Source organism: Cornus florida, unplaced genomic scaffold, assembly GCF_030987335.1.
Source record: "Cornus florida cultivar Cherokee Brave unplaced genomic scaffold, ASM3098733v1 CherokeeBrave_3.0.0_Hap2_Chr10, whole genome shotgun sequence".
NCBI classification, from domain to species: Eukaryota; Viridiplantae; Streptophyta; class Magnoliopsida; order Cornales; family Cornaceae; genus Cornus; species Cornus florida.
In genome coordinates, this window is record NW_026775580.1 from 88,559,123 (window position 1) to 88,574,902 (window position 15,780).

Consider the following 15,780-nt stretch of genomic DNA (forward strand, 5'->3'; position numbering starts at 1 on the left):
GGCCTATTATTTTATTGGCTACAATGAATTAATAATTGGCCCGGTCCATGGACCTAATTCAATTAATTCATAAATTAATTTTTACTCCACTAAAAGAAATTAATTGAACTCCAATTAAATAATAAATAACCTCTAAGTCAATATTGCACTTTGACCCCTCTATGCATAATTTGTTATCGGATAAATAAAGCCATCAATCCGACTACTTAATTAATATATTTATTTTGGTACCATTGATTATTTCTGGCTCGATCACAATAAAAATATTTGTTTGACAAAAATAATAATTTAAATAAATAAATATATAATAAATCATTTTGTCTAAAAACATACGAAGGCCTTCGAATTTACTTTATGATCAACCATAATCAATACAAAATAAATATAAGTAGCAATGATGCAAATATTGAAAATATAACTCTCTAACTATTAATTACATAACTATCCAAAGTGTCGGTGTAAGGATCCCGAAGAATCCGCCGAACAAATCAAAGTAATTATTAATTAATAAAAGAGTCTATAATTTTTTCATGCTTAAGAGTCAAATACCATGACGGTGATAGGGAACAATTGCATACGACGGTTCTCGCAATATATCTCAACCTAACGCGGATCCAGTTCAAGTCTTAATTAATTATGAGTCCATCCATAATTACCGACTATGAACCATTTATGATTACTATTTATATTCATATATTGATCGCCATCACATACATATATAAATATCTCTTGTAATCAAGTGGACACTATCAATTCTATAATGAATCGAAACATAATACATTGAATTCACCAATTGTATAAAAACATAAATATTTCAGAAACGTCATGAACTTATGTCACTTTAATCCAAATAGGAATTTGCTATGCCAGGGCATATAAATCCCAACAATTTAGATCCTGAATATTGAAGCAAGATTCACAATAATATCCTTAATAAGACTCAAACACAACATTTTTTTTTTTTTTAATTTAAAAAACATAGATATATATATATATGTATCTATGTAAACTTTAAAATAATACTCCGGCCCACAAAAAGCATGCACCTTTCGATTTTTTTTTTTTGGTTATTGTCTATTTTGTCCCAATTCAAATTCAATATATTATTCTTTTAATATTTTAAATTTACTCTGGTTGCCTCTTCAAGTATATTTTTAATTGAAATTATGACTTAATTTTGTCGTTTTCACGCTCCCGCTTTCAAATTTGCTCTCGTCTTATGTGACTTAGATGCTGAGTATCGAAGCAAGATTCACAATAATATCCTTAATAAGACTCAAATACAACATTTTTTTTTTATATAAAAAAACATATATATAAAAATCAATATATATGTATCTATGTAAACTTTAAAATAATACTCCGGCCCCACAAAAAGTGCCTACCTTTTGATTTTTTTTTTTTGTTGTCTATTTTGTCCCAATTCAAATTCAATATATTATTCTTTTAATATTTTAAATTTACTCAAGTTGCCTGTTCAAGTATATTTTTAATTCAAATTCAATGTATTTTTCTTTTAATATTGAAGAGTATATTAAAAAAATAATTCACTACCACAACAATAAAAAAATATTAAAAATTACAATCTTAAAAAGTTAAATTTTCAAAAGGAATATTTTATTTGTGGGATAGAGGGAGTAATAATATTTTTTTATTACATATTATGATTAGTTTTCGATATTATTGTAGAAAAAGTTGCATTTAATATTCAAAAGTTGTTCAATATGGGTATGGGGGCAGTATATATCTAAAAAGTATTTAAAAAAAAAAAAAGAAAATTCTAAAATTAGGAAAGTAAAGTGCCCTGAGGGACAAAATGGGAAACAGAAAAAGATCACCGTCAAGTACAGATGCCTATAAATATACACAATACACGGAGTTGGAAAGCTATTCTATCTTCCGAAAAATTCGCCTCCCCCACCTTAAACCGGGCGCGAATCCCCTGCAGTGAATTGTGGTGCGGTCTCTTGCGGTGCGGCCTTAAAGGCGCGTTTGGCTTGAAATCAAAACAGATTAAGTCAAATAGTGTTAACCCCAGTTACATGTATTTAATACTGTATACCCGGGTCAACCCCAGCTGTATTGTACTACATACTCTAAGTTAAAATATATACTATAATAAACCTCCGAATTCTCTCACACGCTATTCTGCAGCACCAAAGTACCAGAAACAAAATTTTGATTAGGGTTTCATCTTCAAAGATCTTTGTGAGTTAGGGTTTCTTAAGCCAAGAAGATGTTGTCTAGATATGCTTCAAGAGAATAATATCAACTCTCACTCCAAACCCTAACTCTAACTCGATAGCAGGAGATCTAAAAAACAATTACAAATCAAGCCCTGAATCCCTCGAAGCGGAGTGAATAAAAAAAGCTTGGGTAAGACTCCTAACTCTTTTTTGATCTTCATGTTTATCTCTCTTTGGTTGGTACCCCATTTTGATGGTTCGAATAAAAAATAATAAAATCTAAAATCCAAAACCTGAAGGGGGTTTCATCTTCCACCGCAAAATTGAAACCCAACCTCTCTATGTTTTCTTAGCTAGCTATATATATACACACACATCCATACATTTGTTGCTCCATCTCTTGTTTAAAGAGATGAAGTCTCCGATATCGGTGGCCAAGGTAGGGTGTAGTGCGAGAAAGATTGTGTATGTGCATAGTCAAATACTAAGAATAAGAGAGGAAGATTCGCATATCGGTAGGGTTTGAGCACCAAAGATATGCTCTCTGGTGACGATGTAACCATCAATCTGATCTCTATTTCTCTGGTAGCTAAGTGGTATTGAAAAAAATTTGGGGTTGGGATTTTATCGTTGGTTTTCAATAGTGGACCTGTCAATTTGAATTTTAAAATTCTTTTAATTGATTATTATGCAAGTATGAATAGGTTTTGTATGATTGAAATGATTTTATCGGTGGTTTTCAATAGTGGACCTGTCAATTTTGAATTTTAAAATTCTTTTGATTGATTATTTTGCAAGTGTGAATAGGTTTTGTATGACTGAAATTGGGTTTTGCTTGATTGCTTTTTTATTTTTTATTTTTTTACTATTGTTTGGCTTTGAATTCGTTACATATTTTAGTTTTATTTGGACCATGGATTGTTGTACGGTAAGGTTTGGGATGGAGTGATAATGGTTTTTTCCTCAATTGTTGTCTTCAAAGTTTCTAATTTAACAATTTATTGTTCATGCATGTTTGGGGCTTTGGGCTAGATTTTCATGAGTAATTTTTGATATTCCCTAATTATGTTAGGATTTTTAATGATCCATGGTTTCATGGAAGGTCTTTTGTGGAAACCTTTGGGTAGTATTGAATGCTTAGAGGTACTGATTTACAAAGAAATCGAATAATTGAAGACTTATTGTAAAATGGTCAGTGGAATTTCTCTCCCGGCCGGTAGAGATTTTAGCATGTCTTTCCAAATTCAGAGATCATTTGATGGAGGATTCTGTGGTATGGAAGTATGGGAATTTCAATTTCAAGGCAGTGTGGAATTAGTGCAGAGATTTGGGTACTAAAGTTGAATTTGGTGTGGAATTGATGCTGACCTAAAGTACTAGTAGCTTCTATGCTAGTTACACACAATGCTATTCCTTCATTTTGCAATTTAAAAAGGAGTGGTTTAGTCTTTCTTTTTATGTCTTGGAGTGAATGAATTTATGGGCTTAATTATGTGAATGCTTTCCTAAATAGTATGCTGTAAATTTATTTTTAGGTGTTCCAATTGTTATTTGGTGTCAGACTTAACATAAAATAATATTTGTAGTTTTTGCACAATCTATTACAGTATATTCTAACATGAATGATATTGTATACATTAATGATTTTGAAAATTTAAGGCTAAGGATGTGGGTAAATTCGTTTATAGGTGGTTTAAGTGAGTTGTTCTATAAGATTGAGCGAAAAATACTATTTTTTTTCATTGTTCTTGTATATAATTTTAATTTCTTTGTGGAAGTTATAAAGTTTATTTAATTGTGTGGATGACATCCCCTATCTCATTTATGATCTTATTTTTAAATTAAAATTTAAGAATATTGTATTGAGTACCTCCACTTGTTTATCGTTCAATTTATTATTTATAACGACTTGACCTCAGATAATTTATTCTATAAATTAGGCATCCTTCTCATTTAAAGGTCGTCCAATTGTTTGTATATGGCAGACATGAGCTTAAAATGTGTCTAGTTTTTTAGTTTTCTATTTTTAATTTTGGGTCTAGAGTAAATGATTATTAGGATTGTAATTGAATGTTTGGAATGAGGATATCGAATATCTAAAGAGATGTATTGATATAGATATATGTGTTTGCAGGTGGTCCAAGTGTTCATTAGTATAAGATTAAGCTAATAATTTTTATTTACATTGTTAGTTTTTAGTAAATGAAAGTAATTTTTTTCCTCTCCACTTTCTTTATTGTGTCAACTTGCGTTGGCGAACTTTTTTCTAGGCATATTGTTTGGCAAAACTTGAGGCGGCTTTGCATGGTGTTCATAAGATGGTACTGTGATTATTTGGAATATCTGAAGGGAGAGAAATCTTAGATTACATGAGGATCAAACAAGGTCTGCTAGCTACTGATGCATATTTGGAAGCACTACTCTGTATGGGGCTTGAGGATATGAAGTTGCTTTGAATTTCTTAATTCTGTTGTATTTATCCTTTTGGTTAGTTTTTTAAAAATATTGGTAGTTTATGTTTTGTAAAATTTTTCTTAGCTCTGTTTTCTGGTCTATTTTTTTTGTATCAATAAAACCCACCAGATTCAAGGGGAAAAAAAAAGGTAGAATTTTGTATATTGTCCAAAGTTAGCCCAAACAACTAACCTTGAAAATAAAATCATGGGTTTGAAGTGGAGGATAATGACTTTACGAAAATCATGGTTTTGAGGTTAAAAAAAAAAATATACATTTTATGAAAATCAATATTTTGAGTTAAAAATTGTGACTCATTGTATTATAGCAATATTTCATTCTATGAAAACTCTTGCACCAAGAAGCAAAAATATGTATTATATGAAATCAACAAGGAAGGTGTCACATTCAAAGATTGAATACATTACAAGATTTTCTATGTTCTTTCACTCCCTTATTGTTAACACGTGATATTGATATTTAGGATAAATAATATGTTGAATTGAGTTAAATTTATGTGTGACATTAGTTAGTCGGTATTGTGTTGAGTGAGCAAATTATCAAGTTTTTTTCGATAATATAATAGTACGAAAGTAACATGAACTTTTTTGAAAAACTTCATGGTTCACTTGTCTCTAACTAAATGTATGATTTTTTTTAGTACTTGGAATAACAAAAAGGCCTTCGCTCTTTTCATTATCTTGAAAAACGTCGAGTATTTTGTTTGTTGTCTATTACATGTGTGAAGTAACATATTAAAATTTGTGCAAAAATACTATAATAGAAGCGAAAGTTTGTAAAAGCAGTTCATATTCTTCAATTAGAACAGCCGTTGTCAAGATCGATAATTCATCGCGATGATTCTTTTGGGAAAGGATTAAATTTTTTTAGTACAAATGTAAATAATTTGTATTGGAAACTTGTTATATAAGAATCATTTCAATAAAACTATTCAAAAATCCTTACATGTGCATAAGAATACAAATATTAAAATTTGTGAAGTAACATATTGAAACCTGTGCTAAAGTGCTAAAATTCGGGTGAAATTTTGTAAAAGTATTTGCTATTGTTCATTTAGAATTGTCGAGATCGATGATTCATCTCTTTAATCCATGTAGGTAAGGGTAAATATAATTTATGATGGAGATTCGTCATGCGAAAACTATTGGAATAAAATTATAAGATATCCTTAAAGATGCATAATAAGAACACAAAATATAATGAATTGTGAAGTAACATACTAAAAATTGTGCAAAAGTACTATGATACGGGTGAAAGTTTTCAAAATTATTTCGTATTCTCCATTTAGAACAACTGTTGTCGAGATTGATAATTCATCACGGTGATTCTTATAGGAAAGGATAAAATTTATTTAGTACAAATGAAAATAATTTGGATTAGAAACTTGTTACATTAAAACCATTGTGGTATCGAAAAAAACTTGACAAAGTTTTTTATTAATTGCCATTTGCTCACTCACCACCTTCACCCTTAAAACAAGATATTCACATAGTGCCGAATAACTAATGTCACACATAAATGTAACTCAATTTAATATATTATTTATGTTGTTATTTGAAGTTAAATTTTACTACAAAAATATAGAGGATCCTAAAAATTACCTTCACATGTTAATTTAAAGAGTTTCATCCCAAGGTTAGTCGCTTGGGCTAAATTTAGACAATAAACAAAATATTTGATGTTTTCCAAAATAATGAAAAGGGTAGCAACTTTTTCCTTTTTTTTTTTTTTTTTTTTCAAGTATTAAAAATGCATATATTTAGTTATTCTATAAAAGTGAACCATGTAGTTCTTTGATAGTGATCCGTTACTTTCATACCATTGCGTTATTGAAAACAACTTAGTAAAGTTTGGTATTAATTGTCATTTGCTCACTCACCACCTTCTTACTATTATGTTATCGAAAAAAACTTGGCAAAATTTGATATTAGTAGTCATTTTCTCATTCATCACCTTCACCCTCATATCAAGATATTCACATAGTGCTGACTAACTAGTGTTACACATAAATATAATTCAATTCAACATATTATCTATGTTGTTTTTTGAAGTTAAATTCTACAACAAAAAAATAGAGCATCCTAAAAATCACTGTCACATGTTAATTTAAAGAGTTCCATCCCAAGGTTAGTTGCTTGGGCTAACTTTAGACAATATACAAAATACTCGAAGTTTAGAAAAATAATTGAAAGAGCCATGGCTATTTTTTCAAGCGTTAAAGAATCATACATTTAGTTATTCTCTAAAGTGAACCATAGAGTTCTTTGACAGAGTTCATGTTACTTTTGTACGGGCGCAAATCTCCTGTTGTCCCTAACCTTGCGATCCCCTGCAATGCACTGCTTAATGCCATGTTTGGTTTGAAACAACAAAAAAAGTCAACTAATGGCACAGTAAACTTAACGCTAAAGTGCCAACTATAAACCAAAAAGAAAAAAACAAAAAAAAAAAGAAAAAGAAAAGAAAATACGAAAAAGGAAAGTTGAAATAAGTTGAAAAACACAGAATTCAGCGCCCCCGCTTCTTCACTCTCCCTTTCCCTTTCCCTTTCTTCCTTTTTAGTTTTCTTATTTCTCTCCTTCCCCTTTTCGTTTTGTTCCATTATTTCTTTTTAATTTCTTTAATCCAAACCCTAATTCGTCTCTCCTTATTCCACAAAAACATATTATTTTTGAATTCCCTTTTTATTCAAAACCCTAATTCCTCCCTCCTTTATTTTTACTTTTTTATTTCCTTTTTTGAATTAAAACCCAGATTGCAGTGATTTCCTTCCAGAAATTGCTGATTTCTTCAATAAGATTCTCTTCTTCATCTACAAGAAAGAAATCTATAATGGACCTGAGCTAGTATCTACAATTGACCTAATTAATGCTTAATTGTTGGTAAGTCTTAATACATGTTATTAATATTTTGCATTTAACAGTATTGTTCATTTACAGTGAAATTTTTGTTTTGAACTGAAAATTATAGATTTAGAACTGAATTTATGATTCTTTCATTTGCATCTATCATTGTAATGAATCTAAAATCTTCCATAATTAATTTTTTGAACTGAGTTGGCTTCATTAGGTACCAATATTTTATCAAAAAATTTTGGAATTAAATGTATGCGGCAATTACATATTTCAGAGGTAATTATTTGATATTTCTGACAAAAAAACATTGCAAAGTTTAATAAATTAGCACACTGATCACCTTCACCATTAAAATAAGGTATTCACACAGTACTGACTAACTTATGTCACACATAAATGTAAGAATTTATGATTCTTTAATTTGTCATCTATTAGTGTAAATTATGATATTTTTTAGTTGAAAATGACATTGGTTAAGCATTCCGGTGAATCTGAAATATTGGATAATTGTAGGGTTTTCTTCTATAATCTTCAATAAGCATTCTAGTGAATCTAAAATCTTCCATAATTGATTGTTTGAACTGAGTTGGCTTCATTACATACCAATGTGTTATCAAAAAAATTTGGTATTAAATGTATGCGGCAATTACACATTTGACAGGTTATTATTTGACATTTAGAAGGAAAAAAACATTGCAAAGTTTAATAAATTGGCACACTGATTACGTTCACCATCGAAAGAAGGTATTCACACAGTGCTGAATAATTTATGTTACACAAAAATGTAAGAATTTATGATTCTTTCATTTGTCATCTGTTGGTGCAAATTATGATAGTTTTTAGTTGAAATTGACATTGGTTAAGCATTCTAGTGTATCTGAAATCTTAGATAATTGTAGGGTTTTCTTCTAGAATCTTCAATAAGCATTCTAGTGCATGTAAAATTTTCATAATTGATTTTTTGAACCGAGTTGGATTCATTAGGTACCAATGTATTATCCAAAAATTTTGTCTTCTCATGTATGCGGCAATTACACATTTCACATGTTATTGTTTGATATTTATGAGAAAAAAAAACATTGTAAAATTTAATAAATATGCACACTGATTACCTTCACCATCAAAATAAAGTATTCACACAGTGCTGAATAACTAATGTCACACATAAATTTAAGATTTTTTAGTTCTTTCTTGTCATCTGTTAGTGTAAATTATAATATTTATTAGTTGAAATTGACATTGGTTAACCATTCTAGTGTATATAGAATCTTGGATAATTGTAGGGTTTCTTCAATAATCTTCAATAAGCAATCTAGTGAATGTAAAATCTTTCATAATTAATTTTTTGAGCTGAGTTGGCTTTATTAGTTATCAATGTGTTATCCAAAAATTTTGGTATTAAATGTATGCGGCAATTACACATTTCACAAGTTATTATTTAATATTTATGAGAAAAAAAAAAAAAAAAAAAGCATTGCAAAGTTTAATAAATTGGCACACTCATCACCTTCACCATCAAAATATGGTATTCACACAGTGCTGGCCAACTTATGTCACACATTAATATAAGAATTTATGATTCTTTTATTTATCAACTGTTAATGTAAATTATGATATTTTTTAGTTGAAATTGGAAATGGTTAAGCATTCTAGTGTATCTGAAATCTTGGATAATTATAGGGTTTTCTACTATAATCTTCAATAAGCATTCTAGTGAATCTAAAATCTTCCATTATTGATTTTTTGCACTAAATTGGCTTCATTAGATACCAATATGTTATCCAAATATTTTATTTTCTCATGTATGCGGCAATTACACATTTCATGGGTTATTATTTGATATTTATGAGAAAAAAAATATTGTGAAGTATAATAAATAGGCACATTGATCACCTTCACCATCAAAATAAGGTATTCACATAGTACTGAATAACTAATGTCACACATAAATTTAAGAATTTTTAATTCTTTCATTTGTCATCTGTTAGTGTAAATTATAATATTTTTTAGTTGAAATTGACATTGGTTAAGCATTCTAGTGTATTTGAAATCTTGGATAATTGTAGGGTTTTCTTTCATAATCTTCCAAAAGCATTCTAGTGAATGTAAAGTCTTACATAATTGAGTTTTTGAACTGAGTTGGCTTCATTAGGTACCAATGTTTTATCCAAAAATTTTGTCTTCTCATGTATGCGGCAATTACATATTTCACAGGTTATTATTTGATATTTATTAGAAAAAAAAATATTGTGAAGTTTAATAAATAAGCACACTGATCACCATCACCATCAAAATAAGGTATTCATACCGTGCTGAATAACTAATGTCACACATAAATTTAAGATTTTTTAATTCTTTCATTTGTCATCTGTTAGTGTAAATTATGATATTTTGAAATTGGCATTGGTTAAGCATTCTAGTATATCTGAAATCTTGGATAATTATAGGGTTTTTCTTCTATAATCTTCAATAAGCATTCTAGTGAATGTGAAATCTTCTGTTATTGAATTTTTGAACTGAGTTAGCTTCATTAGGTACCAATGTGTTATCCAAAATTTTTGGTATTAAATGTATACGGAAATTACACATTTCACAGGTTATTATTTGATATTTATGAGAAAAAAACATTGCGAAATTTAATAAATTGACACATTCATCACCTTCACATAAATAAGGTATTCACATAGTGCTGGCGTCACACATAAATATAAGAATTCATGATTCTTTTATTTGTCATCTATTAGTGTAAATTATGATATTTTTTAGTTTAAATTGATATTGGTTAAGCATTCTAGTGTATATGAAATCTTGGATAATTATAGGGTTTTCTTCTATAATCTTCAACAAGTATTCTACTGAATGTAAAATCTTCCATTATTGATATTTTGAACTGAGTTAGCTTCATTAGGTACCAATGTGTTATCCAAAAATTTTGCTTCTCATGTATGCGGCAATTACACATTTCACAGGTTATTATTTGATATTTATAAGAAATAAAATATTGTGAAGTTTAATAAATAGGCACACTGATCACCTTCACTATCAAAATAAGGTATTCACATAGTGCTGAATAACTAAAGTCACACATAAATTTAAGATTTTTTAATTCTTTCATTTGTCATCTGTTAGTGGAAATTATAATATTTTTTAGTTGAAATTGACATTGGTTAAGCATTCTAGTGTATCTGAAATCTTGGATAATTGTAAGGTTTTCTTATGTAATCTTCAATAAGCATTCTAGTAAATATAAAATCTTCCATAATTGATTTTTTAAACTAAGTTGGCTTCATTAGGTACCAATGTGTTATCCAAAAATTGTGTCTTCTCATGTATGCTGCAATTACAAATTTCTGAGGTTATTATTTGATATTTATGAGAAAAAAAATATTATGAAGTTTAATAAATAGGCATATTGATCACCTTCAGCATCAAAATAAGGTATTCACACCGTGCTGAATAACTAACGTCACACATAAATTTAAGATTTTTTAATTCTTTCATTTGTCATCTGTTAGTGTAAATTATGATATTTTTTAGTTGAAATTGGCAATGGTTAAGCATTCTAGTGTATCTGAAATCTTGGATAATTGTAAGGTTTTCTTCTATAATCTTCAATAAGCATTCTAGTGAATGTAAAATCTTCCATAATTGATTTTTTGAACTGAGTTGGTTTTATTACGTACCAATGTGTTATCCAAAATTTTTGTCTTCTCATGTATGCGGCAATTACACATTTCAGATGTTATTATTTGATATTTATGAGAAAAAAAAAACATTGTGAAATTTAATAAATAGGCACGCTGATCACCTTCACCATCAAAATAAGGTATTCACACAGTGCTTAATAACTAATTGAACATATAAATGTAAGATTTTTTAATTCTTTCATTTGTCATCTGTTAGTGTAAATTATGATATTTTTTTAGTTGAAATTGACATTGGTTAAGCATTCTAGTGTATTTGAAATCTTGGATAATTATTTGGTTTTCTTCTATAATCTTCAATAAGCATTCTAGTGAATGTAAAATCTTTCATAATTGATTTTTTGAACTGAGTTGGCTTCATTAGGTACCAATGTGTTATCCAAAATTTTTGTCTTCTCATGTATGCGACAATTACACATTTCAGAGATTATTATTGGATATTTATGAGAAAAAAAACATTGTGAAGTTTAATAAATAGGCACACTGATCACCTTCACCATCAAAATAAGGTATTCGCACAGTGCCTAATAACTAATGTCACACATAAATTTAAGATTTTTTAATTTTTTCATTTGTTATCTGTTAGTGTAAATTATGATAATTTTTAGTTGAAATTGACAATGGTTAAGCATTCTAGTGTATCTGAAATCTTGGATAATTGTAAGGTTTTCTTCTATAATCTTCAATAAGCATTCCAGTGAATGTAAAATCTTCCATAATTGATTTTTTGAACTGAGTTGGTTTCATTAGGTACCAATGTGTTATCCAAAAATTTTGTCTTCTCATGTATGCGGCAATTACACATTTCAGAGGTCATTATTTGATATTTATGAGAAAAAAAAAAACATTGTGAAGTTTAATAAATAGGCACACTGATCACCTTCACCATCAAAATAAGGTATTCACACAGTGCTGAATAACTAATGTTACACATAAATTTAAGATTTTTTAATTCTTTCATTTATCATCTGTTAGTGTAAATTATGATATTTTTTTAGTTGAAATTGACATTGGTTAGGCATTCTAGTGTATCTGAAATCTTGGATAATTATTTGGTTTTCTTCTATAATCTTCAATAAGCATTCTAGTGAATGTAAAATCTTCTATAATTGATTTTTTGAACTGAGTTGGCTTCATTAGGTACCAATGTGTTATCCAAAAATTTTGTCTTCTCATGTATGCGACAATTACAAATTTCAGAGGTTATTATTGGATATTTATGAAAAAAAAAATTATGAAGTTTAATAAATAGGCACACTGATCACCTTCACCATCAAAATAAGGTATTCACACAGTACCTAATAACTAATGTCACACATAAATTTAAGATTTTTTAATTCTTTCATTTGTCATCTGTTAGTGTAAATTATGATATTTTTTAATTGAAATTGATATTGGTTAAGCATTCTAGTGTATCTGAAATCTTGGATAATTGTTTGGTTTTCTTCTATAATCTTCAATAAGCATTCTAGTGAATATAAAATCTTCCATAATTGATTTTTTGAACTGAGTTGGCTTCATTAGGTACCAATGTGTTGTCCAAAAAATTTGTCTTCTCATGTATGCGACAATTACACATTTCAGAGGTTATTATTTGATATTTATGAGAAAAAAAAATATCGTGAAGCTTAATAAATAGGCACACTGATCACCTTCACCATCAAAATAATGTATTCACATAGTGCTGAATAACTAATGTCACACATAAATTTAAGATTTTTTAATTCTTTCATTTGTCATCTGTTAATGTAAATTATGATATTTTTAGTTGAAATTGACATTGGTTAAGCATTCTAGTGTATCTGAAATCTTGGATAATTGTAGGGTTTTTTTTCTATAATTTTCAATAAGCATTCTAGTGAATGTAAAATCTTCCATAATTGATTTTTTGAACTGAGTTGCTTCATTAGGTACCAATGTGTTATCCAAAAATTTTGTCATCTCATGTATGCAACAATTACACATTTTACAAGTTATTATTTGATATTTATAAGAAAAAAAACATTGCAAAGTTTAATAAATTGGTACACTCATCACCTTCACCATCAAAATAAGGTATTCATATAGTGCTGGATAACTTATATCACACATTAATATAAGAATTTATGATTCTTTTATTTATCATCTGTTAGTGTAAATTATGATATTTTTATAGTTGAAATTGACATTAGTTAAACATTCTAGTGTATCTGAAATCTTGGGTAATTTTAAGGTTTTTTTTTACAATCTTCAATAAGCATTCTAGTGAATGTAAAATAATAAAAATTATTTTATGGTCCTGCACTCGGTTTTCTAAAATAGGATTACAATGTGATTATTGATCCTTAATGGATTGGGTTATACTTTTCAATTTCGTGGATTGCAATGATATTTGTTATTAAGAATTTTATGTTAAGTTTTTGACATAAAGGACCTAGGTATATAGAGTATGTCCTTGACATTAGGATTCATAGAGATCATGCTACTGGCATACTTGGATTTATTCTAAAGGCACTTATGTTTATGAAAAATTAAAGGGTGACCGAGCGTAATAAGCATATAGACATAAAGTACATTTTTAAGTGTAAGAAGGTTAAGTTTTTTAGGATGTATTTTTTAATGGTAAAATTTAACTTCAAATAATAACATAAATAATATCTTGAATTAAGTTAAATTCATGTGTGACATTAGTTATTCGGCACTATGTGAATACCTTCTTTTGACGGTGAACGTGGTGAGTGAGCAAATGGCAATTAATATCAAACTCTTCTTTTGACGGTGAAGGTAGTGAGTGAGCAAATGTATTAATATCAAATTCGGCGGGAGAACTTGTGCCACAACGCACCACCACTGGTTGGCATGTGTGCATAGATTACCGGAAACTAAACTCTGCAACTAAGATCATTTTCCGCTTCCATTCATTGATCAAATCCTAGAAAGGCTAGCCAGCCAAAGTTATTATTGTTTTCTTGATGGTTATTTCGGCTATAACCAAGTAGCTGTAGATCCTCAAGATCAAGGGAAGACCACCTTCACTTGTCCTTTTGGAACTTTTACTTATCATGCACTTTGGGTTATGCAATGCACCGGCCACTTTTCAGAGATGCATGATGTCCAAATTTTTTGATATGGTCAAAAAATTTCTAGAAGTGTTCATGGACGATTTTTCTGTCTTTGAATCTTCCTTTGACTCTTGCCTCCATAATTTGTCTCTTGTGTTTCAAAGATATAAGGAGACAGATCTGATCTTAAGTTGGAAAAAGAGTCACTTCATAGTGTAAGAATGGATTGTCTTGAGACCCATTATGATATACATTATTTAACATATCTTTGAATTTTTTTTGGCAAAGTTTACAAATGGTGATGTTACTTTTTAGACTCCCGTGATATTACTTATAAATGGTGGTAAAATGTTACTTATAACAAAACAAATCATCTTCACCCTCAAAATAAGATATGCACATAAGTAATGTCACGTACAAACGTAATTCAATTCAACATATCATTTATGTTATAATTTGACAATTCAACATATCATTTATGTCACGTACAAACGTAATTCAATTCAACATATCATTTATGTTATAATTTGACAATTCAACATATCATTTATGTTATAATTTGACAATTCAACATATCATTTATGTTATAATTTGAAATTAAAGTATTTTAAAAACACTTTAACATGTTAATTTAAATAATTTAAACCAAAATTAAAATCACTTGGATTAACTTTAGACAACAAACCAAACACTTATTGTTTCCAAAAATAATGAAAAGAGTCACATCTTTTCTTTTCTTTTTTTTCTTCCAAATATTAAAAAAACATACACTTAGGTATAAATTATTTAACATATCTTAGAATTTTTTTTAGCAAAGTTTACAAATTGTGATGTTACTTTTAGACTCTTGTGATGTTACTTATAAATAGTGGTGAAATGTTATTTATAACAAAATTGATCATTTTCACCCTCAAAATAAGGTATGCACATAATACAGATTAAACAATGTCACATACAAACGTAACTCAATTCAACATATCATTTATGTTATAATTTGAAATTAAAGTATTTTAAAAACACTTTAACATGTTAATTTAAAGAATTTAAACAAAAATAAGGTATTCACATAGTGCCGAATAACAAATGTCACACAAAAATGTAACTCAATTTAACATATTATTTATGTTGTTATTTGAAGTTAAATTTTACTACAAAAAAATAGAGCATTTTAAAAATCAACTTCACATGTTAATTTAAAGAGTTCCATCATAAGGTTAGTCACTTGGATTAACTTTAGACAACAAACAAAATATTCGATGTTTTCCAAAATAATGAAGAGAGTTGCAACCTTTTTTTTTCTTTTCAAGTATTAAAAATGCATACATTTAGTTATTTTCTAAAAGTGAACCATGTAGTTCTTTGATATAGATCCGTTACTTTCATACCATTGTGTTATCGAAAACAACTTAGTAAAGTCTGGTATTAATTGTCATTTGCTCACTCACCACCTTCGTATTGTTATGTTATCGAAAAATACTTGAAAAAATTGATATTAGTAGCCATTTTCTCACTCATCACC

The 15,780-nt window shown here is 28.5% G+C and overlaps 1 long non-coding RNA gene across 1 annotated transcript; it reads left to right on the top strand.

The window, feature by feature from the left end:
• The first annotated feature begins 1,907 nt into the window (after positions 1 to 1,907).
• Positions 1,908 to 4,813, top strand: LOC132279873 (uncharacterized). The gene is made up of 2 exons (XR_009471418.1): positions 1,908 to 2,376; positions 4,457 to 4,813. It is a non-coding gene; the product is annotated as an uncharacterized LOC132279873 (long non-coding RNA).
• The last annotated feature ends 10,967 nt before the right edge of the window (positions 4,814 to 15,780 follow it).